We start from the raw sequence: 23,852 nt of genomic DNA, 5'->3' as shown, positions 1-23,852 counted from the left end.
CCTAGACCAAGAACTTACTCGTTAAGAATATGTCTTAACCCCAGCTACTCGGGAGGCTGAGGCAGGAGAATCGTGTGAACCCGGGAGGTGGAGGTTGCAGTGAGCCGAGATCGCGCCATTGCACTCCAGCCTGGGCGACAGTGCGAGACACCGTCTCAAAAAAAAAAAAAAAGAAAAAGAAAGAATATGTCTTAACCATGGTCATATATGAATGTCTCTGGTTCATGATTTGAAACATATATCATGAGCTAGAGAGATGTGTAGATGAGGTGACAGGTGCTGCACACACACAGAGGCACATGTACACACACACAACTCTACTGTCCAATTTTACATTGTCCTAGCCCACTTTCTAAGGGATGAGAAGGCTGTTTTGGGGCCCCAGGAGAAGAGAAAATCTTTTGTTCTGTCTCAGAAAACCTTGAATAGAGTGTTAATCATTTGTTTTACATTTATCTCATGAATCAGGGTTTTATTTGGATTAATATGCACATTTTAGAAATGTGACTTCCCCTAAGAGAATTGAGTAGATCAGTTATTGCCCATTAATGTGAATTACTTTAATCAGTACAATGAGTAGCCCAGAACAGACTCCCAATTAATAACGTTTGAGCTTAAGAAGAGGGACTAGGAGACAGAAGGAGCAAAGCAGTGTTCATAATGTTTCAGGGACCGCCTTCCACAAACTGGACCTGTATCTGAGGCCTGGCCCTGTAATCTGAACACTCGCTGGATATAAAATAGTGTGCAAGACCCTCTGTGTTCACAAGTCCCACCCCCAGGAAATTCAGAGACTTTTCTCACAGCATGCTGTGGGAAATATCCCAATTTTTTCTCCTAAGGAAAGGAATCTGAGGAACAGGGAGATGGAGCAGGAAGAAAGGAAACAAACATCTGAGAAAATAAGTAAATATGAGAATAAATGTTGTTTTAAAAAACGATGAAAAAGTTGCAAGGAAAGTACAAGGGGGCAAAGTCCAGCTTAGAAGAAACAAGCTATGACATGAACTATTTTAGAAAGAATAAACAGGTCAATCTTTAAAAGATTGTGTTAATAGACTCGCTGCCTAAAAAAACTCACAGAAGAAAAAGAAGAGATATCAAGATACAAAGAAGTTTCACATGGAAAAAAATGCTTTGTATTTTCACCCAACAAAAACTTAGTTGTTTGGGTAAAACTTTGTTCTTTGAAGTCCCATAAATATCCCTTCAGAAAAAAAAATTAAATTTAACGTACTTAGACTAATTAATGGTATCTTTATTCAAAGCAGATAACAAATCTAATTAGAGGAAGTTGTGAACGAATTTTATTATTAGTCTTATAATGGAATATACTTTATTCAGCACCTTGACCTCCATTCAGTATCTTTAGCTTCTCAATTCCTTCTCTCTCCAGTGACTCATTTGACCTTGTCCTCACTGATGACTAATTGCATCTCCTCCAAAATCTCCTTTTCCCCCTTCACAACCTTCTATCCTTCTGTTTGGCTTCTTTGGAGCCCACCCTGTTTTTCGGTCTTTTCAAGAACTGTCAACTCTGTGTTCATCCATCTCATGTGTTTACTTCTTTCTTTATCCAGTTTTGATTCCTGACCCATCATTCTGATCTCTTTCTTGCAAACACCCCTTCATTCCCCCTGTTTCTCTCATCTCATATCCTACAGTGCTTGTCTGGTGAAACCCAGGCTCAGTTAAACCCAACCATGCAACTGGACTGGATTGCAGAAAAACAGCGCTGGTAAGTGGCTTTTCTTTAAATTAGAGAGCACAGATTTCAGACGGATGCACACCCATGGCTGCCCAGCAATCCCACTCACTAAAAGGACTATTCCATAGTGTCTTTCTCTTCAAACCTCCCATCTCCACCCTCTGCTTTCTTCCCTTCAGTCTCAGGGGATGACCTGGATCAGACTTTGTTGAGAAAATAGAAGCAGTAGGATGAGAGCTCACTCATTTCCTACCAATCTGTGCCCCGTGCTCTTGGCCTCACTTCCTGTTTCATCGTGTTCCTGCTTCTATCAAGGCCATGCTGCCACGTGTGCCCTAGACTGCCGTTCCCACCAACCCCAGTCCCACACCCAAGCCTGCCCCCTCCATAGCCTTCTGCATCTCTTTAAATCATTACACTCTCAAGTCACTTGGGCCCCAAACCAGAAGTCTTAGTTTTTCTATTAATAGTTCATTCATTCTTGTATCTAAACCATCTGCAAATCCTATAGGATTCAAAAAAAAGTCCAGTATCTGACATCCTTTGCCACCCCCCTGGGCCAAACCACTGTCTTCTCTCACCTGGATTGTTGCAAAGGCTACTTATATTCATCAAGTTTCAGTTTAGCTACATAGAGCTGGAAAAAAAAAACCCCAAATTTAAAAACCAGTCGCTTAAACAGAAAAGAACTTTATTTTTTTTTTTTTCTCTCTCTCTCTTTTTTTTTCCTTTTTGAAACAGAGTCTCCCTCTTTTGCCCAGGCTGGAGTGCAGCCACGCAATCTCAGCTCGCTGCAACCTCCTTCTCCCGGGTTCAAGCGATTCTCCTGCCTCAGCCTCCCAAGTAACTGGGATTACAAGCATGTACTACCACACCTGGCTAATTTTTGTATTTTTAGTAGAGACGGGGTTTCATGCAGTTGGCCAAGCTGGTCTCGAACTCCTGACCTCAAATGATCTACCCACCTTGGCCTCCCAAAGTGCTGGGATTACAGGCATGAGCTACCATGCCTGGCCCATTTCTCTCTCATGTGAAACGAGTCCAGAAATAGGCTGTCCAGATTTGGTGTGGTATTTCTATGCTATCCTCAGGGACCCACCTGAGCTTTCTGTTCCACCATCCTCAGCATGTGGCTTCCATTTTAAAGGCCATCTTATGCAATGTAATCAGCATTTCAGAAAGGTATGAAATCTTCATACCTCTTTGTTATGTTCATTGCAGCATTGTACACAATAGCCAAGATATGGAATCAATCTAAGTGTCCATCAGTGGATGAATGGATAATACTATTCAGCCTCAAGAAGGAAATCGTGTCATTTGCAATAACATAGGTTAATCTGGAGGATATTATGTTAAAGGAAATAAGCCAGACACAGAAAGACAAATACTACATGATCTCACTTATATGTGAAATCTAAAAAAGGCCATCTCATTGAAGCAGAGAGTAGAATTACAGTTAACAGGGTTTAAGGAGGGAAGGATAGGGATTGAGGAGATGTTGGTCAAAGGATACAAAATTTCAGCTAGGCAGCAGGAATAAATTCAAGAGTTCTGTAACGTAGTGACTATAGTTAATAACGTATCATATCATATCATATACTTGAAAAGTGTTAAGAGAATAGATTTTAAGTGTTCTTACCACAAATAAATGATAAGAATGCAGAAGGGGAGAAAAACAAAACAAAAAGATCTTATAGTTGCAGATGGCTGCTAGAGTTCCAGCTATTATGTCTATGTTCCAGGTTGGCAGCAGAAGGAAGCAAAAGAGCAAAGAACTCCTCCCAATTGAGTAGGCTCTTTTTAAGCAGTGCTCTAAAGTGTGCTATAAATCTACCTTCTTATAGTTCATTGGCCAGAAATTAAACACATGACTCTGTCTAATTGTAAGGGACGGGGACAGAGTACCTAGGAAATCTAGACTTTAGCTGGGTGTATTTCTGCCACAAATAAGAATCAGGGTTCTATTGCTAAAGAAAGAAAGGGCAGATGGCTACTATGTGGCAATCAGCAATTTCTGTTGTTCCTCCTGACTGGTCTGCCTGCTCCCAGCCTTTCACCCCATATTCCATTCTCCTCAGAGCAGCCAAAATAGCCACTGCTGCTCAGAACTTGCCAGTGGCTTCCAATGCACTCAGAGTAAAAGGCAGCATCCTAGAGTAGCCTCTAAGGTCCTGCTCCATCTGGCTCCATTGCTTCTCTGACCTCAACTCTTATCACTTTTCCTGCTCACCCTTACCTATCCTCATTCATCAGACAAGACAAACTTGCTTCTCTATTAGGACCTTTGCATTCACGGTTCCCTCTGCCTAGAAAGTTCTTTTCCACACCTCTGCATGGCTTGACTTTTGACTTCCTTCTAGTTTTGCTCAATGTTGCCTTATCAGAGGAGTCTTCTGGGGCTACTCTATATGTAATGCACGTATGCATCCACATTCCTTATTCTCTTGACCTCTTTAGCTTTCTCCATGGAATGTACCATAATCTGAAATGTTAGTATTTTGTATGTGTTGTATATTTCTCCCTCCTAGAAAACAAGCATCTTGAAGGCCATGATTTTGTCCCATTTGTTTATTGTTTTATCTCCAACACCTAGAATAGTGCTCACAGGTAGTGATCACTCAAGAAATATTTGTTGAATAAAAAGATTAGTTTTTTATAGGAAGGGTCTGATGTTCGGTGAGTCAAATCTCATGGATTCCGTGGTTGGCCAAGTGCGGATGAGACGTGGAGGTCATAGAAAGTAGGCCTCCGTGCTGCGAGAACATTCAGATGGTCATCAAAAGAATTGTTTGCAGTTGAAGATGTATTCACTGAAAGAAAGAGTGAATGAATGAATGAGGCCCTAACCGCCTCTGTGACCCCCTAATTAGCAATGCAGCTACTCCCTGTGATTATGAACGCCTCATGGAATCATAAAAGAGATGTGAGTCCATTGGCTTTGCCTGGTGTTGCCATTCCCCTTGGCAGAGAGGCTGCTGCTCTTTAGGACTGCTGTTCATTTCAGGGATTGGGGCCATCAGTCTCTTGGAGAACCAAGCTGTCTGAGCTTTGACCTTGGAAAAGAAAGAGAGAAAGAAAGAAACTGGATAGTTGCTCTGGTTTGTGGGGCAGAAATGCACTGAAAACCATCTGGGAAGGTAGTGCTTGCCTTTGCCCAAACAGTCTCTCAAAAGCATATCTGACCAGAGTGTATGGTCTAGAGGCACATTTGGATGGGAGGATTATAAAAACTGCACTTAGTAGCCAATAAGCTATTGCTTATATTTAAACTCCTATGCAATGACACAACTTTTGAAAACTCAGCTTTTAACTTATGCTTAACAACAACTGTATTTCAAATCAAAAGTGCACTGCACAACTGGTCCCTGAGACTGGCCAGTGTGACACTATTAGCCACCTAAAGGCTCTTTTGGAAACAGTCCCAGTACTATCTCTATTTTTTATGAGGTATAATAGACCATTGGTATAAGCAGAGGGAAAGGAAAAAAAAAAGTCAAATACTTACCAGTTGCTTTCATGTTATTCTCGGTTGCATCTTACCCTGCCATGAGTTGAATCTATACAGTCGAATCTCTGACTAACCTTAATTCCTCATTTCCAAGATCCTTGTCAATTTACAATGTTAAGCTAGTGCTCTTCTCATTTTAGAGGTCATTGTCTGGTGTTAATGCATAAAAGCTGAAATCGATGTAGAAGTGATATCCTTTTTCCTTCCTTCCTAACAATGTCATTAGTCCTTGTTCAATGGGCACATTACACATCTTCCTGTCCTCTTAGAAAAAAATATTACTCAAGCTTTGCAAAGTACTTTAAAATAATTTTTTGAAGAACAGCCAAATACTAAACTATGAAGATAAGAGTCAGCCCTCTGGTGAAGAATCTTAGTAAAGATTCCCAAGGTCATTTTAGTAGAAAAGTTAAGAAAATATTACATTGTGAAGTATAATCTTTCAGCCCTGAAAATTACTAACCTTCTGACCTAGAGTCAATTACTTAATCTCTTTGTGCTTTCATTTTCTCTTCTGTCAAGAATGGATGATAAAGCCCATACTCCTGGGTTCACAGGGCTCTGGTCTGGTTCAGGAGCGTGCTTACCTGGCTGGGAAGCTACATCACCAGCTGGCTGCTTTTCTCTATGGTACTTGCTGTGAAGTGGTCCAAGACATTATTCCATCCAGAGAAATTGGACTACAGAATAATGGTACTGCAAACTCTTATTTAAAGAGCAGGCTGGGCACGGTGGCTCACGCCTGGAATCCCAGCACTGTGGGAGGTGGAGGCAGGTGGATCACATGAGGTCAGGAGTTCGAGATCAGCCTGGCCAACATGGTGAAATCCTGTGTCTACTAAAAATACAAAAATTAGCTGGGCGTAGTGGCGGGCACCTGTAATCCCAGCTACTTGGGAGGCTGAGGCAGAAGAATCGCTTGAACCCAGGAGGTGAAGGTTGCAGTGAACCAAGATCGCACCACTGCAGTCCAGCCTGGGTGACAGAACGAGACTGCATCTAAATGAATAAATAAATAAATAAATAAATAAAATAAAGAGCAGGCAATTTGAAGCATGGGAGAAACATGGGTCTTGATCCAGAACTTATATGGGGACAAATGTGATTTGGCAAGTAGCCTGAGTAGACTCTGAGCCTCATTGTCATTATCTGTGAGATACAATAAAGCACGTAGCATCCTGTGATGGGATTAAATATATTTTAAGTGTGGGTATATGTAAGTCAGGATACATGTAAGTCAGATTATTTTTAAAGATAAGAAAACTAGAATCTAAATAAATTACATAATCTGCACAAATCTGCATTATTTGTGACTGACATCACCAGAACTCAAATAGAGGTCTCGCAAGTCCATCTCTAAACCTTTTTTTTTTTTTTTGAGATGGAGTCTCACTTTGTCACTCAGGCTGGAGTGCAGTGGCGTGATCTTGGGTCACTGCAACCTCCATCTCCCAGGTTCAAGTGATTCTCCTCCCTCAGCTTCCTGAGTAGCTGGGATTACAGGCACCTGCCACCATGCCCGGCTATATATATATATATATATATTTTTTTTTTGTATTTTTAGTAGAAATGGGGTTTTGCCATGTTGGCCAGACTGGTCTCAAAACTCCTGACCTCAGTGATCCACCCATCTCAGCCTCCCCAAGTGTTGAGATTACAGGCGTGAGGCACCGTGCCCGGCCTCTAATACTTTTTCCACAATAAAATGGATTTCATTTGGGCCACTGACCCCCTCTGAGTATCCAACAAACCTATGAACCTACCTCCCGGAAAAATGAATGTATCTTCTGTATATAATTTCAGCACATCCATGGACCTTCTAGGGGTCCATGGACTCAGATTAAGAACCTGAGCACTACAGGCTGTGGTCTCTCCTGAATATGCCTGAGTGCATTTACTAAAGGAGAATCTAATTTTTTGCCCTTATGTCAGAAGAGAAAAGCAGATTTTATGGTACTAAAGCAGTTTGGAAAAAGTCTTTAAAAGAAGTTGGAAATATAGAATTTTTATTCACACTGTCATGGTCTTTAAAATACTCCTGGGGTACTAAAGAGTTTCCAGAATTGGAGCTGTATTCAGACATTCATTCAGCAGATCCTTACTGAGGGCCCAACGTGTGCCTGGCCCTGGATTTGCAGTGGGGCCCAAGACAAGCCCTGCTCCCATGAAATTCACATCCACCGTGAGGGGAGACGGATGGCGAATAAACAAATATATTATGCTAGGTAGTGTTAAGTGTTATTGAGAGAATAAGACAGGGTGATGCGACTAAGAGTGATGGGTTGAAAGCATGAGTCTACCGCAGACTGCGTGGACAGGGACAACTTCTCTAAGGAGTTGACCTTTGCAATGTGACCTAAAGGATGAGAAGGAGCTTTCTGGGGAAGTTCTGGGGCACAAGCATTTCATGCAGAGAAAACATCCATTTAAGGTATTTCTGCCTCATATCTTCCCTAAAATGGAAATAGACTTGGTATGTGCCACCGTGATGGAAGTGGGTCATTGAGAAAACAGGTGACATGAGATGAGGCTGGAGAGGTGGGTGGTGCCAGTCCCTGTAGGGCTTTGTAGACCAGGATAGAGAGTTTGGGTTTTATTCAAGGTGAGATGGGAAAGGGTTCGATGATCAACATGAGCTAATTTATGTTTTTAATTCATCACTTAGGGTGCTGTGTAAGGTTGGCTTGTTGGCAGTGAAAGTGGCAATAGGAAGATGAGTCATCCAGTAAAATGGTGAGGCTGGCTGGGCTCAGGTTGGTAATGGGGAAGACAGAAAAAAGTTAAACTCAGGATGTGTTTTTTTGGAGGTTGAGGGTATAAACTTGTCAACGAACTGGATGAGGGGAAGTGAGAGAGAACTAAGTGAGAGGACTAAGAGAGAGAACTAAGTGAGAGAGAACTAAGCTAAGAATGATACCTAAGGTTTTTGAGTCAGAGCACCTGGAATGATGCTGAAGCTATTTCTCTGTTTCTTGAAATGCAGGAAACTGAAGCAGGAGCAGGCTTGGGAGAGGGGCATGGGTGGCCAAAGTAACCAAGAGTTATGATCAGCTATGTTAAGTAGGCAACTGGATATATGAATTTGGAGCTCCAGGGAAAGGTCATGGCTAAAGACATAAATTCAGAAGTTATTTCTATCACTGTGGTATATAAAATCACATAATTGAATAAAATTACCTAGAGAAGCATGTAGATGGAAGGAATAAAAGATGGCACAGGACGAAGCCTTCAGGAAGTCCAACATGCAGAGGTCAAACAGAATAAGTTCACCCAGCAAAAGAGATTGAGTGAGTAGGCAGAGGGCCCGGAGGAAAACCAGGAGAATGTGGTGTCACTGAAGCCAAAAGAACAAAAGTATTCCACGAAGGAGAGAACGATCCTCTGTAACAAATGCTCCTAAGATGTTGTGGCAGAGACTTCTGCTTGTCCTCTGTACTCATTTTCTCCATTTTTCTTTTAGTAATAGAAACCACTGAGCTGTAGCTGGACACAAAGCCACTTACATGGAGACTACATTCCCCAGTCTCTTACATGGAGACTACATTTCCCAGTCTTTTTTGCAGCTAGGTGTGGCCATGAGGCTGAGCTCGAGTCAGTGGCGTGTGAGAGAAAGGAGCTTATGCAATCTGCTATACTTGGCCTTACAATATTGGGTGTGCATGCCCCCTTTCTCTTTTCCTGGTTTTCCATAGGCTGGAATGTGGACATGGAAGGGGCTCAGCTTCAATCATGTGCATTAGGACAGTACTCCAAGGAATATCAGAGAAACTGGTGAAAGTAACCTGGGAACCTGAATGCTCTTAAGCAGAGCCATCCATCTGCTGTGGATTGCCTACTGCCATTTGCACTTCCTTGTGAAAGAAATAAATTAAATTCTCTCTACAATCACTGTATTTTGGGGTCTCTATTTTAGCATCATAGCCCACACCATAAATAATTCACATATCAAGAAAGATGACAGACACTTTGGGAGGCCAAGGTGAGCAGATCACCTGAGGTCAGGAGTTGGAGACCAGCCTGGCCAACATGGCAAAACCCCGTCTCTACTAAAAATACAAAAATTAGCCAGGCGTGGTGGTGCATGCCTATAATCCCAGCTACTTGGGAGGCTGAGGCAGGGGAATCGCTGGAACCCAGCAGGCAGAGGTTGCAGTGAGCCAAGATCATACCATTGCACTCTGGCCTGGGTGACAGAGCAAGACTCTGTCTCAAAAAAAAAAAAAGAAAAAAAAAAAAAAAGAAAAGAAAAAGAAAGAAAAGAAAAGAAAAGAAAGAAAGATGACAGAGGAAACACCCTGGAGCCGATTGGTGAGTTTGACAATTTCAGAGGTATGACTGGGATAGGAGTAAACTGAAGAGCTAATCCATTCATTCACTCTTTCATTCATTCCATGTATTTATTGAGTTTTCATTCTGTGTCATGCACTGTCCTAGGCCACGAGATATAGCAGAAAACAACAGAGATAATGCCCTTGTTCTCATGGCACATGTGTTCTAGTGGAGGAGACAAAAAGTAAACACATAAACAGATAACGCATAAACAGGTCAATGTGAAGGCCAGGTAGTGACCTGTGCTAAGAAGAAAATAAAGCTGAGATCATGGAGAGGAAGTGCTACTTTAGAAACAGTGCTCAGGGGAGGAATTTCAGAGAAGGGTACTTTTGAGATAAATTAAGTAAATAGAAATTAAAGGGAAAGCTATATGGAAATCCTGGGGAAGAGTACACCAGGAAGAGGGAACAGAAACTGCAGAGTCCCCGAGGCAGGAATTCACTTACTTAAGGAATAGAAATAAATCGGATGTGCTATAGAGCACAGCACATGAGGCGCATGAGGGAGATTAAATTGGAGAGAAAAAAAGATGCCAGATCATCAGAGTCTTTGAAAACTAGGAAAAGGGGTTTCAATTTTTTTGTAGGTGTGATGGGAAGCCATTGAAGTCATCACAGGGGGTTTAACCAGATTTTGCATTTTAAAATACTGATCCTGCTGCTATATTGAATGTGAGGGTAAGGGTGAAATCAGTTGGTTGATTCAAGTTATCTAGGCCAGAGATGATGGTGGTTTGGGCTTGAATAACAGTGGTGAAGGTGGTGAGAAGTAGTCTGATTTGGGAGAGGATGTGTGTACGTGTGTGTGTGTTGGAGATGGCTATAGCATGGCTACAGAAACATCTTTGGGATGATCTACTATATAGGGGTGCAGAGAAATGGGCAGCAGCTGGGAAGCTTATAGGGATTTAGGAAGTCTCTGTCTCTGTCTCCTTTTCCCCCCTCTCTCTTTTAAAGATAGGAAATACCAGATTTAATGTGGTAATTGGGATGATCCAATAGAAAGGGATGCATTTGTGGTGCCAGAAAGACAGGTGAAATTTACAGGAAAAGTATGAAGCCACAATTAAGTAGAGGGTTTAGTCTTTAATGCAAGCAAAGAGACTTCAGTCATCGAAGAAGGCAAGATGTACCAGAAAATTTATTGGTGAGAAAATACAGAAAATTTCATGTGTTGGCATCCATTTAATCAATGAAATGTGCAGCAACTGAGAGTGAAGATTTGGGCAAGAAAAGAGGTAGGAGGTTTCAATAAAGAGAACCCATAGTGGCATGATTATTTCAGAGTGAGAAACGTACAACGAAAGTGCATAGGATTGCTGAACAGTTTGAGCTCATTTAAACTTGGTGGTTCTGAATTTCAAGTGAGTCAAATCAGCACCAGTGCTGTGTTTTCTGGTGGCTCAGTTTGGTGACTTGTGTGTAGGTGCTGAGTAGGTGTTTAGTTGTGCTTAGACATGGCTGAAGTTTTATTAGGGAAATGGAGAACATGCCAATAGTGTTAGGGATGCTTGCAAAAGAGCAGTGTGATGTTAGTCCCTGATACAGTTTGGCTGTGTCCCCACCCGAATCTCATCTTGAATTGCATCTTCCACAATTCCCACGTGTTGTGGGAGGGACCCAGTGGGAGGTAATTGAATCATGGGGGTGGGTCTTTCCCATGCTATTCTCATGATAGTGAATAAGTCTCATGAGATCTGATGGCTTTATAAGGGGGAGTTTCTCTGCACAAGCTCTCTCTTTGCCTGCTGCCATCTAGGTAAGATGTGACTTGCTCCTCCTTCCCTTCTGCCATGATTGTGAGGCTTCCCCAGCCACATGGAACTGTAAGTCCATTAAACCTCTTTCTTTTGTAAATTGCCCAGTCTCGGGTATGTCTTTACCAGCAGTGTGAAAACGAACTCATACAGTCCCTGAAGTCTAAACTAAGAAAAAAAATAAGGAAATAGGGGAACAATAATCCAGATTTTATAGGACTGAAAGTAATACAATTGAGGGGAAGCCCTATTAAAGATGAGAAGACAAAATTATGAATACAGAATTAGGTAGGAGACAATATTGATTTAGAATGACAAAATGAATTCTAACAAATTATGAATTTATAATGTTGATATTTATCAACATAACAAATCCAGAAAATTTATGTTGATAAATATCAACATAACAAATCCAGAAAATGTACATGATATTTTTATTAACTGCTTGAAATGCTTTTATTATATATTTTCTTACATAATGTACATATAAAAGATGATATAAGGTGATCAAAGAGTGTACAACCAACCCATTATTATATTATTATATTATGTGTTGGTTGCATACCCTTTGATCCACCCCTTCACATGACAACAATTTTGTAATAATTTTTTAAATTCTGGAAATAGATAATTCAGTCCTTCCTGTAGCATGGGGAATGGAAACCGAAAAAATGTTTAACTCTAGATATCTGGGATGCAAAAATCATGTGATTTCAATTTCACACACACATGTGCTTGCTGTTTTTTTTCTTTGGAGATGGAGTTTCGCTCTTGTTGCCCAGGCTGGAGTACAATGGTGTGATCTTGGCTCACTGCAGCCTCTACCTCCTGTGTTCAAGTGATTCTCCTGCCTCAGCCTCCTGGTAGTTGGGATTACAGGCATCTGCCACCATGCCCAGCTAATTTTTTTTTTTTTAGTAGAGATGTGGTTTCACCATGTTGGCCAGGCTCATCTCGACCTCCCGGCTTTTTGTAGTATAGCTATAGGTTTCTGCTGTCCTACTGCAGGAATTTTGATCAATTCTATTTTACATGATTCCCATCATAAAAGAAAAAAATCCACAGGGTGATTTTCTGTACATTACATCCTTGAGAATATTCGTGACAGGAGACAACTTCTGTTTTGCCTGGGCATCACTGAGAACAAAGGCTTCACTGAAGCAATTGCTTCCCTACATTTTTAACCTTGTTTCTTCTCCTCTACCTGTTGCTGGCAGAGGCCTGTTGCTAGCATAGGCCACGTGGCACAAGGTCTTGTGGGCGTAAGTCCCCCAGCCCTGCAACTTTGTGTCACTACATGAGAAGAGTGGAGCCAGTGTGCAGGCAGCAGGAGGAATCCTGCAGCCATTATGACTCTGGCGATTACATGACTCTATTCACAGATGGTTGTGAACCCTATATCCCCACTAAACCCAATATAAATGCATTCCCAACTAAACTTTCCCTCAGTGGCATCCCTACAATGCCCACAGCCCCTCCAACACCACCTTCCTGCAAAGGTGTGATAGGAAGGAAGGCAGAGTGGAAAGGGAAAGGGACATCACTCTTCATCATCACTGTTAAATATCTAAGACCATCTATTGAAGTGTCTCAGTCTATGTCCTTCGCCCGTTTTTTCTCTATAAGTAGGACTGTCTTTTCTCTTTTGGTTTTTAATCGTTATGAATTTTAAAACATTTGCTTGGTCTGTATCAAGACATGTAGAATGGTCTAAAAGTCACTCTGAGAATGTACTTGCCACAAAAAATTATCTGACCAGGTGAATACAGTTCATCCTTGAACAACACAGGTTTGAACTCTGCAGATTTTATATGCAGATTTTCTTCCAACTCTGTCACCCCTTGAGAGAGCAAGATCAACCCCTCTTCTTCTGCCTCCTCTTCAGCCTACTCAACATGAAGACAGTAAGGATGAATACCTTTATGGAGATCCACTTCCACTTAATGAATAGTAAACAGATTTTCTTTTCCTTATGATTTTCTTAATGTATTAGTCCATTTTCATGCTGCTGATAAAGACATATCAGAGACTGGGCAATTTACAAAAGAAAGAGGTTTAATTGGAATTACAGTCCCACATGTGAGGCTGGGGAAGCCCCACAATCATGGCAGAAGGTAAGGAGGAGCAAGTCACATCTCACGTGGATGCCGGCAGGCAAAAAAAAAAAAAGCTTGTGCAGAGAAACTCCCATTTTTTAAATCCATCAGATCTCGTGAGACCCATTCACTATCATGAGAACAGCATGGGAAAGACCTGCCCCTGTGATTCAGTCATCTCCCACCAGGTCCCTCCCAAAACATGTGGGAATTATGGGAGCTACAAGATGAGATTTGGGTGGGGACACAGAGCCAAACCACATCACTTAATAACATTTTCTTTTCTCTAGCTTATTTTATTGCAAGAATACAGTTTATAACACATATACAAAATACATGTTCATCGACTGCTTAGGCTATCAGTAATGCCTGCGGGCAATAATAGGCTATTAGTAGTTAAGTTTTGGGGGACTCAAAAGTTATGGTGCATTTTCGGCTGTGCAGGGGGTTGTCACCCCTAACCACTGCATTCTTAAAGCATCAACTGTACTTAGCTGGAGCCCCTTCCAGGCCTTGCACTGGCCTGTGCTGGGCAGGGGCCCTAAAACTTAGGCTTTGGTGGCTTCGTAACAAGTCTGGCTGGGACCAAAAGACCAGAGGTACAGCTGAATGTGAAAAGGTTACTTTCCTTACTAAGAAATCCAGGCCCTCCATAGCTTCCTTGGCTCCCCAGTTGTGCCTTACCACCTTCTCTTTTCCTTCCCCGGCTCCATGTCATTTCCTCTCAGGTACATGTGGTGCATCATGGAGGGGAGACGATGCATGGGGATTGGCTAGAAAGCATAAATCCTCATCTTTTGGTTCACAATTGGGTCAGCAGTCTCTTTGAGACTTGGTTTCTGCTTCATTGTGGGCTGGGAGTTCCCTTTGCAGGGTGTGAGTGAGGAAGGAAATAAGAGAAATACAGGAGAAAAGATAACCTTAGGAATATTTGCAGTGTAGTCCTGCCACAACTGAAGAAGTCAATTACAATAGCTCATGGATATTAGATTTCTCAAAAGAGGAACAGCCCCATATAACTGTCATTGCTGGTGATGCCAAGGCTATAACTAAAATTCTCTCAGGTCCTGCCTTACTGGAAGGCCCCTATGTCCCCTTTATTTATTTGATGAGGGCTGTCAAAAAAGCCACCTCTTCAGAAATGTCTGCATCACAGATCTACTTGAAACTTCCCCCACTGAAATATTCCCTTTAAATTCTTCCAGGAGGCTGGTTAAAATTGGGCAGATCACTTGAGGTTAGGAGTTCGAGAGCAGCCTGGCCAACATGGTGAAATTCCATCTTTACTGAAAATACAAAAATTAGCCAGGCACGGTGGCACACGCCTGTAATCCCAGCTACTCGGGAGCCTGAGGTAGAAGAATTGCTTGAACATAGGAGGCAGAGGTTGCAGTGAGCCAAAATCACACCACTGCACTCCATCCTGGGCAACAGAGCGAGACTCCATCTCAATTAAAAAAACAAACAAACAAAAAAGGAACTGTTTTGTCAGGAACAAACATATTAACATGGCTTAGTTTCTAAAATCAGCTTAACAGTCTACTTAGGGTACTAATGAAATGTGAGCAAAAATAGGTATGTTTTGATGGTGAAGCAAAGTCTGAGAAGATAAGAACAATTAGCAGGAGAGTGGCAAGTATAACATACTTTTATTTATTGTGAAAATAAATCTAATTTCACAAATTAACCTAAATGTGAATCTTCATCTTATAATTTTGTCCTATTAGCTGCTGGGGAAGTGAAATTTCTCATTAAATAGGAATTTGAGGGAATTTTTTTCTGTCTCGAAATTTAAAGCACTCCCTTAAGATGAAGCATTATTTAAGTAGAATATTTCTTTTTCATTATTTGCAAAAATGAAGAGACAAACCTAAAAATCCCACTACCAAATTACCATCTCTAGAAATACTAGATAGTAGAAACTGAAAGATGTAAGAAACTGCTCAAATGTAAAGTTTCCCTCCCACCGGAATTTATTCTTCAGAAAGTGGATAATTACATTCCAGTTCTTACAAAGATTGCTCATAATAGGAGATCCTATCCCAATTATATTATTTAGAACCACAAAATATTTTGGGAAAGTCATATAGTTTGAAAAAGGGCTCAGTCAATGCTACTTTGGAGTGCTTACAGAATAGGTAGAAAGCCCAGAAAAAATTTAATTGAAATATAATTTATATACCATAATATTCAACTATTTTAATTGTGCATTTCAATAAGGTTTAGAAAATGTATACTGTCATGCAACTCATCCTTACACTATGCTTTAGACCAATCCATCATTCAAAATGTAATTAATCCCTGCTGCCACTCCCGCCCCCCGCACCAGGGAACCACTGATTTGCTTTCTGTCCCTAAACTTTGCTTTTCTAGATACGCAAATGGAGCCATACAGTGTACTCTCTTGCCTTGCTCCTTTCACTCATATGACATTTTTGAGATCTATTCATGTCTTGCATGTATTAGCAGCTCATTCATTTATTTTTGTACGTATTTTTTTTATTGTGGAAAATACACCTACCATGAAATTTATCATTTTAACTATTCTTAAGTATACAATTCAGTGGCATTATATACATTCACAATGCTGTGCAACCACCACCACTATTCATTTCCAGAACTTTCCAGAACTTTTTCTTCTTTCCAAGTGGAAACTCTATACCCATGAAACACTAGCTCTCTATTCACCCCTGCCCTCTGCTCCTAGCAACAATCACTCAACTTTCTATCTCTGAATTTGCCTATTTTTACCTCATATAAATCCTGTATTGGGATCATAGAATATTTGTTCTTTCATGTCTGGCTTATTTCACTTAGCAAAATGTTGTCAACATTCATCTTTGTTGTAGCATATCTCAAAATTTCATTCTTTTTAAGGCTGAATAATACTCCATTGTACGGCTGGCTATTGGATTACCTTTTACTGGTCCAGTCATCTAACGATGGAAATTTGGGTTGTTTTCATCTTTTGGCTATTGTAAATAATGCTACTATGGGCATTGGTGTACATATTTGAGTCCAGGTTTTCGATTCTTTTGGGTGTATTTCTAGGAATAGAATTGCTGGGTCATATGGAAATTCTATGCGTAACCTTTTGAGAAACCACTATACAGTTCTTTCTTTTTTTATTGGAGCAATTAGAGTGGCTATGTAAAGATATTTCACCATGGTTTAAATTTGCACTTCCTTGATATCCAACGATGTTGAACATATGTTTGGTTTAGCCTCTTATATGTCTTCTATTGTGAAGTATCCCTCTAAATCTTTTGCCATTTTAAAATTGAGTTGCTAGTCTTTTTATTGAGTTGTAAGAGGTTTTTTTTTTAATATTCCTTTTCAAATACGTGTTTTACAAATATGTTTTCCTAGTCTATGGCTTGTCTTTTTATTTTCTTTAAAATGAAATGCATATATTTTAAAAATTTGATGCTGGTCCAGTTTATAACATTTTTCTTTTGCATTTCATGCCTTTTATGTCCTATCTAAAATTTTTGGCTTACTTCAAAGTCATAAAGATTTTTGTTTGTTTTCTTTCTAGGTTTTATAGCTTTAGCCTGGCTGTATATGTCCATCATCCATTTGGGTTAATTTGTGTCTATGGCATAAAAAAGGAGTATTCATTTTCCGTCAAAATATGTTCACTTATTCTCATTCCCCTTATTGAGGGAAAAGAAAACAAAAAAGCTATCCTTTCCCCCATTGAATTACACTGACAAATTGATCATATATGTGTGGGCTTTCTGGACTCTTAATTTCATTGATCTATATGTATATCCCTATAACAATACTATGCAGTATTGATTGATTGCTAATTTTTTTTTTTTTTTTTTTTGAGACGGAGTTTCGCTCTTGTTGCCCAGGCTGGAGTGCAATGGCGTGATCTCAGCACACCGCAACCACTGCCTTCCGGATTCAAGCGATTGTCCTGCCTCCGCCTCCTAAGTGGCTGGGATTACAGGCATGTGCCACCATGCCCGACTAATTTTGTATTTTCAGTAGAGATGGGGTTTCTCCATGTTAATCAGGCTGGTCTCGAACTCCCGACCTCAGGTAATCTGCCCGCCTTGGCCTCCCAAAGTGCTGGGATTACAGGTGTGAGCCACTGCACCCGGCCTTTGATTGCTAATTTTTATAATATGTCTTAAAAATAAGTATTGTATGTTTTCCAATTCTTTGCTTCTTTTTAAAAATTGTTTGACTACTTTAGGTCCTTTGCATTTTATACAAATTTCAGAATCAGCTTGCCAGTTTCCATATACAAGAAAATATCTGCTGGTATTCTGATAGGAATTGCATTGAATCTATAGATCAATTTGAGAATTGCCATCTTAACAATATTGAGCCTTTGTCTATGAACATGGTATATCTCCATTCATTTAGGTTAACCTTAATTTTTCTTAGCAATATTTTGTGTTTTCAGTACATAGGCTTCAAAATCTTTTCTTAAATTTATTTCTAAGTATTTTAAATGTGATTATAAATGGCTTTTTTTAAAATTTAAGTTTTCGATTGTTGTTAGAGGATGGACCACCTAAATTCACTTATGAGTTCTAGTAGTGTTTTGTAAATTTTCTATGATACGCTAATACATGATCATGACTTTTTGTAAATTAAGTTTTACTTTTTCTTGCCCAATCTGTATGCCATGTGTTTCTTTTAATAGTCTTATTTTGCTGGCTAGAATCTTCAGTATAATGTTGAACAGAAGTGGTAAGGGTGAATATCCTTGTTTTGTTCTTGACCCTTGGTAGAAAGTATTCAGTCTTTCACCATTAAGTGTGATGGTAGCTGTAGTTTCTTTGTTGATGACCTTTAATAGATGGAGAAAGTACCCACTATAGTTTGGCTTGTTTGACTCCTTCAAATCTCATGTTGAAATTTGATTCCTAATGTTGGAGTTGGGGCCTAATGGGAGGTGTTTGGATCATGAGGACAGATCCCTCATCAGTGGCTTGGTGCCATCATCACAGTAATGACTGAATTCTTGCTCTGTTAGTTCCCATGAAAGCTGATTGTTAAAAAGAGCCTGGCACCTCCACCCTTTCTCTCTCTTGCTTCCTCTCTCACCATGTAATTTCTGCACATGCTGGCTTCCCTTTCCCTTCCACCATGAGTGGAAGCAGCCTGAAGCCCTCCCCAGAAGCAGATGCTGGTTCCATGCTTCTTGTACAGCCTACAGAACTGAGAGCCAAGTAAACCTCTTTTCTGTATAAATTACCCAGCCTCAGGTATTTCTTTATAACAACACAAACAGACTAAGATAGTTCCCATCCATTCTTACTTTGTTGAAAGTTTTTAAAAATCATAAATTGGCATTGGAATTTGTTAAATGTCTTCTCTCTGTTTATTAAGATTTTTCCTAATTATTCTATTAACATGGTATAGTGCATTAAATGATTTTTGAATGTTAACCCTACCTTGCATTTCTGTGATAAACCCTAGTTATTCATGATCTATTATTCCTTTTGTATGTTGCAGGTTTTAATTTATTCATATTTTGTTAAGGATGTTTGCATCTATATTTATTAAGTATATTGCTCTGTAGTTTTTTTTCTCTGTGATATATTTTTTCATCTTTATATTGAGGGAAATCTTAGCCTCATGAAATGAGCTGAGAAGTTTTCTTCATTCTCTATTTTTTGGAAAATGTTTTTTGTAGGATTGGTATTATTTATTTCTTAGGTGTTTGATTTAACAGTTAATTCATCTGTGCCACAACTTTTCTTCGTGGAAAAATTTTTAATTGGTACTTTAATTCCTTTACTACATATAGAGATTTTTTCAGGGTTTCTATTTCTTCTTGAGTCAGTTCTGGTAATTGGTACCTTCCTAGTAATTTTTATATTCCCTCTAAGTTGTCAAAAATATTGATATAAAGTTGTTCATAGTATTTCCTTAGTATCATTTTAATTTTTGTGGGATATATAGTAATGTCCCTTTTTTCATTACTGATATTGGTAACTTGTATCTGTCCTACATTTTTTTTATTAGGCTAGCCAAAGTTTAATTATTTTTGTTCGTTTTTTCTAAGAAGTAACATTTAGTTTCATTTATTTTTCTATATTTTTAAATTTTATTAGTTTCTATTTATTGGTTTCCACTCTGATCTTTTAAAAATGTTCTTCCACTTACTTACTTTGTGTTTTATTGATCTTCTCTTCCAGTTTTTTAAGATAAGAACTTGTATTGTTTTTAGACCTTTCTTCTATTATAATATACTCATACAAAGTTATAAATTTTCTTTTCAGCATTCTTTTAGCTACATTTAACAATTTTCATATGTTGTATTTTTATTTTCATCCAGTTTCAGAAAATTTAAAAAATTTGTTTTGATTTCTGACACATGAGTTACTTAAAAGTGTGTTAAGTTCTGCATATTTGGGGATTTCTCAGATATATTTCTGTTGTTAATATCTAATTTAATTCCATTGTGGACAGGTAATATATTTTATATAATTTTAATCCTTTTAAATTTATTGTAATTAACTTTATGGCCCTCCATATAGTCTATCCTGGTGATTGCTCAATGTGCACTTAAAAGTAATGAATATTCTGCTGCTTGGAAATGGAATGTTAGAATATATGCCAATGAGGTCAAATTGGTTGATATTATTGTTCACGTTTTCTATATCACTACTGATTTTCTATTTTTAATATCAATTACTGAGAAAGAACTAAATATACAGTGTGTCATAATTTTTGCATTAAACATATATTTTTAAAATTTTAAAAATATTTTTAACAGAGATTCAAGTTACCATCTGATGCAGATTCCTTTCAGCCTAAAGAGATTTCATTAGTATTTCCTGTAGTACAGTTCTAGCAATGAATTGTGTCAGTTTTGGTTTATCTGAAAATATCTTTATTTTCTCTTCACGTTTGAAGTTTGGTGGCTATAGAATTCTTGGCTGATCCTTTTTTCTCCTTCAGCAGTTTGAATATATCATTCTATTGCTGTCTGGCCTCCATTATTTCTGATGCAAAGTCAGCCATTTCTTGTATTGTTTCACTGTTTAGGCGATCCGTCATTTTTCTCTTGCCACTTTTAAAATTTTCTCCTTGTCTTGCAGTTTGACTATGATATTTTTGGGTGTGGTTTTGTTTGTACTTAGCCAGCTTGGTGTTTTTTGAGCATCTTGATGTGTAAGTTAATATTTTCACAACATATAGAAAGTTTGGATCCACTGTTTCTTCAAAGTTTTTTCCAGTCTTTTTTTTTTCTTTCCTTTCCTTTGGACCCCATTTGTGCAAGTGTTGAAATACTTGATGTTGCCTCACATATGTCTGAGATGCTATTCATTTTTCTTCCATCCCTTTTCTATTTGGGTTTTCTGTTTGTTTGGTTGGTTTGTTGGTTGGTTGTTTTTGGACTGACTGGATAATCTATTAATCTATATTCAAATTCACAGATTCTTTCTTCTGACATCTCAAATCTGAAGGTAAATTTATGTAGTGAATTTTTAATTTCAATTATTTTACTTTTTCAGCTCCAGAATTTCCATGTGGCCTTTTTCATAGCTTCTATTTTTCTATTGAGATTTCTTATTTTGACTCATTGTTAGTGTATTTCTATTAATTCTTTGAACTATTATGTTGAAGTCTCTTTATACTAAAATCTAACATCTGGACTTACTTGGAGTCAGTTTTCATTGACTCTGTGTGTGTGTTTTAAACCTGTATATTTATTCTGTTTCTCTGAATGCCTAGTAATTTTTAAAGTGAAAACTGGACATGGTAGATAATACACTGAAGCAACTCTATATTTATTTCATTTTTTTCCTGAGGGTTGTTTTTTTTTGTTATAGTAACTTACCTCTATTCAAGCTGAGAAATGTCTACACCATGACACATAACTTCTGATGTCTTTGCTCAGATTTATGTTTGCTTTTTTTAGCCCCATTCCATAAGTCTTCCTGTGCCTGCATAGCTTAGCAGTTGGCTAATTATTTGGCAGAGATTATACCTAGACATTTTGGGCCCATAAAGCTTCTATCCTTTGTTACTCAAGCTCTGTGTAAGTTGAGGAGTGCTTTCAAAGGCACAGCCAGTTACAAAGTCCCCTTTGACCTCACTTTTAATGAGCTCTCTGGGTTCTCCTCCATATATGTGTAGTTTAGCAATCATCCAGAGATTTGTGGAGAGTTTCATTTCAGCCCTTCTATGGCTCTCACTTCCAATATTTTGCATTTAAATTTCTAGCTGGTTGCCATCTTCCTTGAATTGAAATAGTTGATACTGTCTGATAAAGCTACAAATTTTGTGCTCCTACCCCAAACTGAATCTGTCATCTCCAGCTGGAAAAAACAGGTTTTCACCACCTATTAACAACAACTCAACTACTACTGGATAATGGTCTTTACCACTTGAGCTGTGGAAGAGAAAGGATGAGAAACCTTTCAAGTAAGAAGCCCACAGTCTTGTCGGTCTTACTTCATGCAGTAACGGTTTTTCATGAGTAGAGTTTCCTTAATTTGTTGTCCGCCTTTGGTCATTTCTAGTACCTTGTGATGGTTGTTTTTAATGGTTTTGTCCAGTTTTTTGTTGTTGTTGTTGTTTTTCACTAGTTTTCTGCTTGGAGACAGGAAAGAAATTTAACACAGACCTTGTCATTCTACCTAGGAACTTACAAGTATAACTACATAATTGCAGAACCTCAAACATTTTTAAAGAGCAATACTAAAAGTGATTCGGTTGTGAAGATCTTACAAACACGTAACCTACACGACGAACAACAACAGTAGCAAAAGTCTATCCTAATGTTTTGCCAATAGTGCCATTGATTGTCTACAGGGAAGCCTTTCTCTCTATTTCTTCTTTTCTAACAGAATCAGAATGTGTTCACATATTGTAAGATGTATGTTGCATATGTTTCTTCCCAGTTTTAAGGAATGACAATTAATCCTAATCAATCATGATTAATATCCATTTAGAATTATCATTATAAGTATGGTTTTATGATACAACCCTGGCCAATGAAATAAGAGGAGAAATCTGCCAGGTGGCTTCTGGAAAGTTTTTTTTTCTTTCTCATATAAAGGGACATAAGACAGAAATGCACTCACTGTCCTACTTTCAAAAGATTTTTGATGAAGATATAATAATTGGAGCTGCTCCAGGAGGACAAAGCCAAAGACTGGCTTGGTGATATGATAGGATTACTAATCATCCCAGTTTACTTGAGACTGTACCAGTTTTAGCACTGAAAGTCCTCTGTCCCAGGAAATTTTTCAGCCCTGGAATAACCAGAACAGTTGGTCCCCCTACATTGCTCTGCTACTGAATTGACCAACCAACACTGGTGTGACCCTACTATCAGACTTCTTAAAATATGAATAATTAATTTGCTGTTCTTTAAGCTATCTGTAATTGAATAGGCTATGATGTACAGCCAAAAGTGTCCTATTATAGTACCCAAATATAAACAGTTTTAACCAATTCATCCTTGTATACCCATTGACAACAAGTTAAAAGAAGTCTGCCCTAGGAACTTTTCTTTTCTTTTCTTTTTTAAGAGGGAATGGAGAAGAAGATGGTGAGGAAGAAAAAGTGGGGAGACAGGCAGAGAAGAAGATGGGCGTGGGAAGAAGACAGATGGGAGAGGGAGTGGAGAAGAAGGCAGTGAGAGGGAAGAAGACAGGGAGAGAGAGCAGAGGGAGGGAGCTAAGGAGAGGGAGCAGGGAAGGACTACAGGAGAGAGGGCCTGCTCTAGGAACTTTTGATGCATACTAGAAATGTACGTCATAATTACAGTGGTGGCCAATGTCAGTTACCCATTGAGAGAAAATAAGCTGTGTGAAATCAAAGACCATATCCATCTTGTAAGGAGCTGTATTCCCCATCATCCCCAGTCCTCAGCCCGTGGAGGTAACCAATAAATATTTGGTGAATGAATATTACTCATTACTTTTACTGAAAATTCTCAGGCAAATAGGAAAGGTGCCAGTAGAGTGAATTAAACAGTGAAGTAAACTTTAAAATATTGATTTGTAGACAAATCTGGTAAATCTGGTATATCACAAATCAGAATGGGCCAGAGGATCTGAAATCTTGTTGAGGAAGGGTGAATCAGGAGAGTAGCAGAGGGAAAGCCAGCCTAGAGTCTGAGAGTTTGAGGGTGAGGAAAGAGGATATGGCTCATGAAAACCTCTAGATATTGATAGAAAAGTGTACATTTAAATAGAGTTAAAGTTTGTGGGTAACTACAAGTCAGATCATGTATAATTTTAATTAACTATGGAATATTGCAATATGATCAGGAAGGGTAGACTTCAGTTTTAACTGAATGATGCAGATGGTGAATGGAGCTGCAGCAGGGGCAGCCACAGGTCCACGGGAAAAGGGCAAAGTGATCTCACATTGAAGATTGGGAGTGGACAGCCAGTCCAGATGGCTGGCTGGAGACCCTGGCAATGGCTTGAGGGTGCAGCCAGCAGGAGCCAAGGTGAGGCTGAG

The sequence above is a fragment of the Pongo abelii genome, chromosome 5 (genome assembly GCF_028885655.2).
Source record: "Pongo abelii isolate AG06213 chromosome 5, NHGRI_mPonAbe1-v2.0_pri, whole genome shotgun sequence".
Classification (NCBI taxonomy): Eukaryota; Metazoa; Chordata; class Mammalia; order Primates; family Hominidae; genus Pongo; species Pongo abelii.
The sequence above is the reverse complement of the archived record's forward strand: the minus strand, read 5'-3'. Positions refer to the sequence as shown.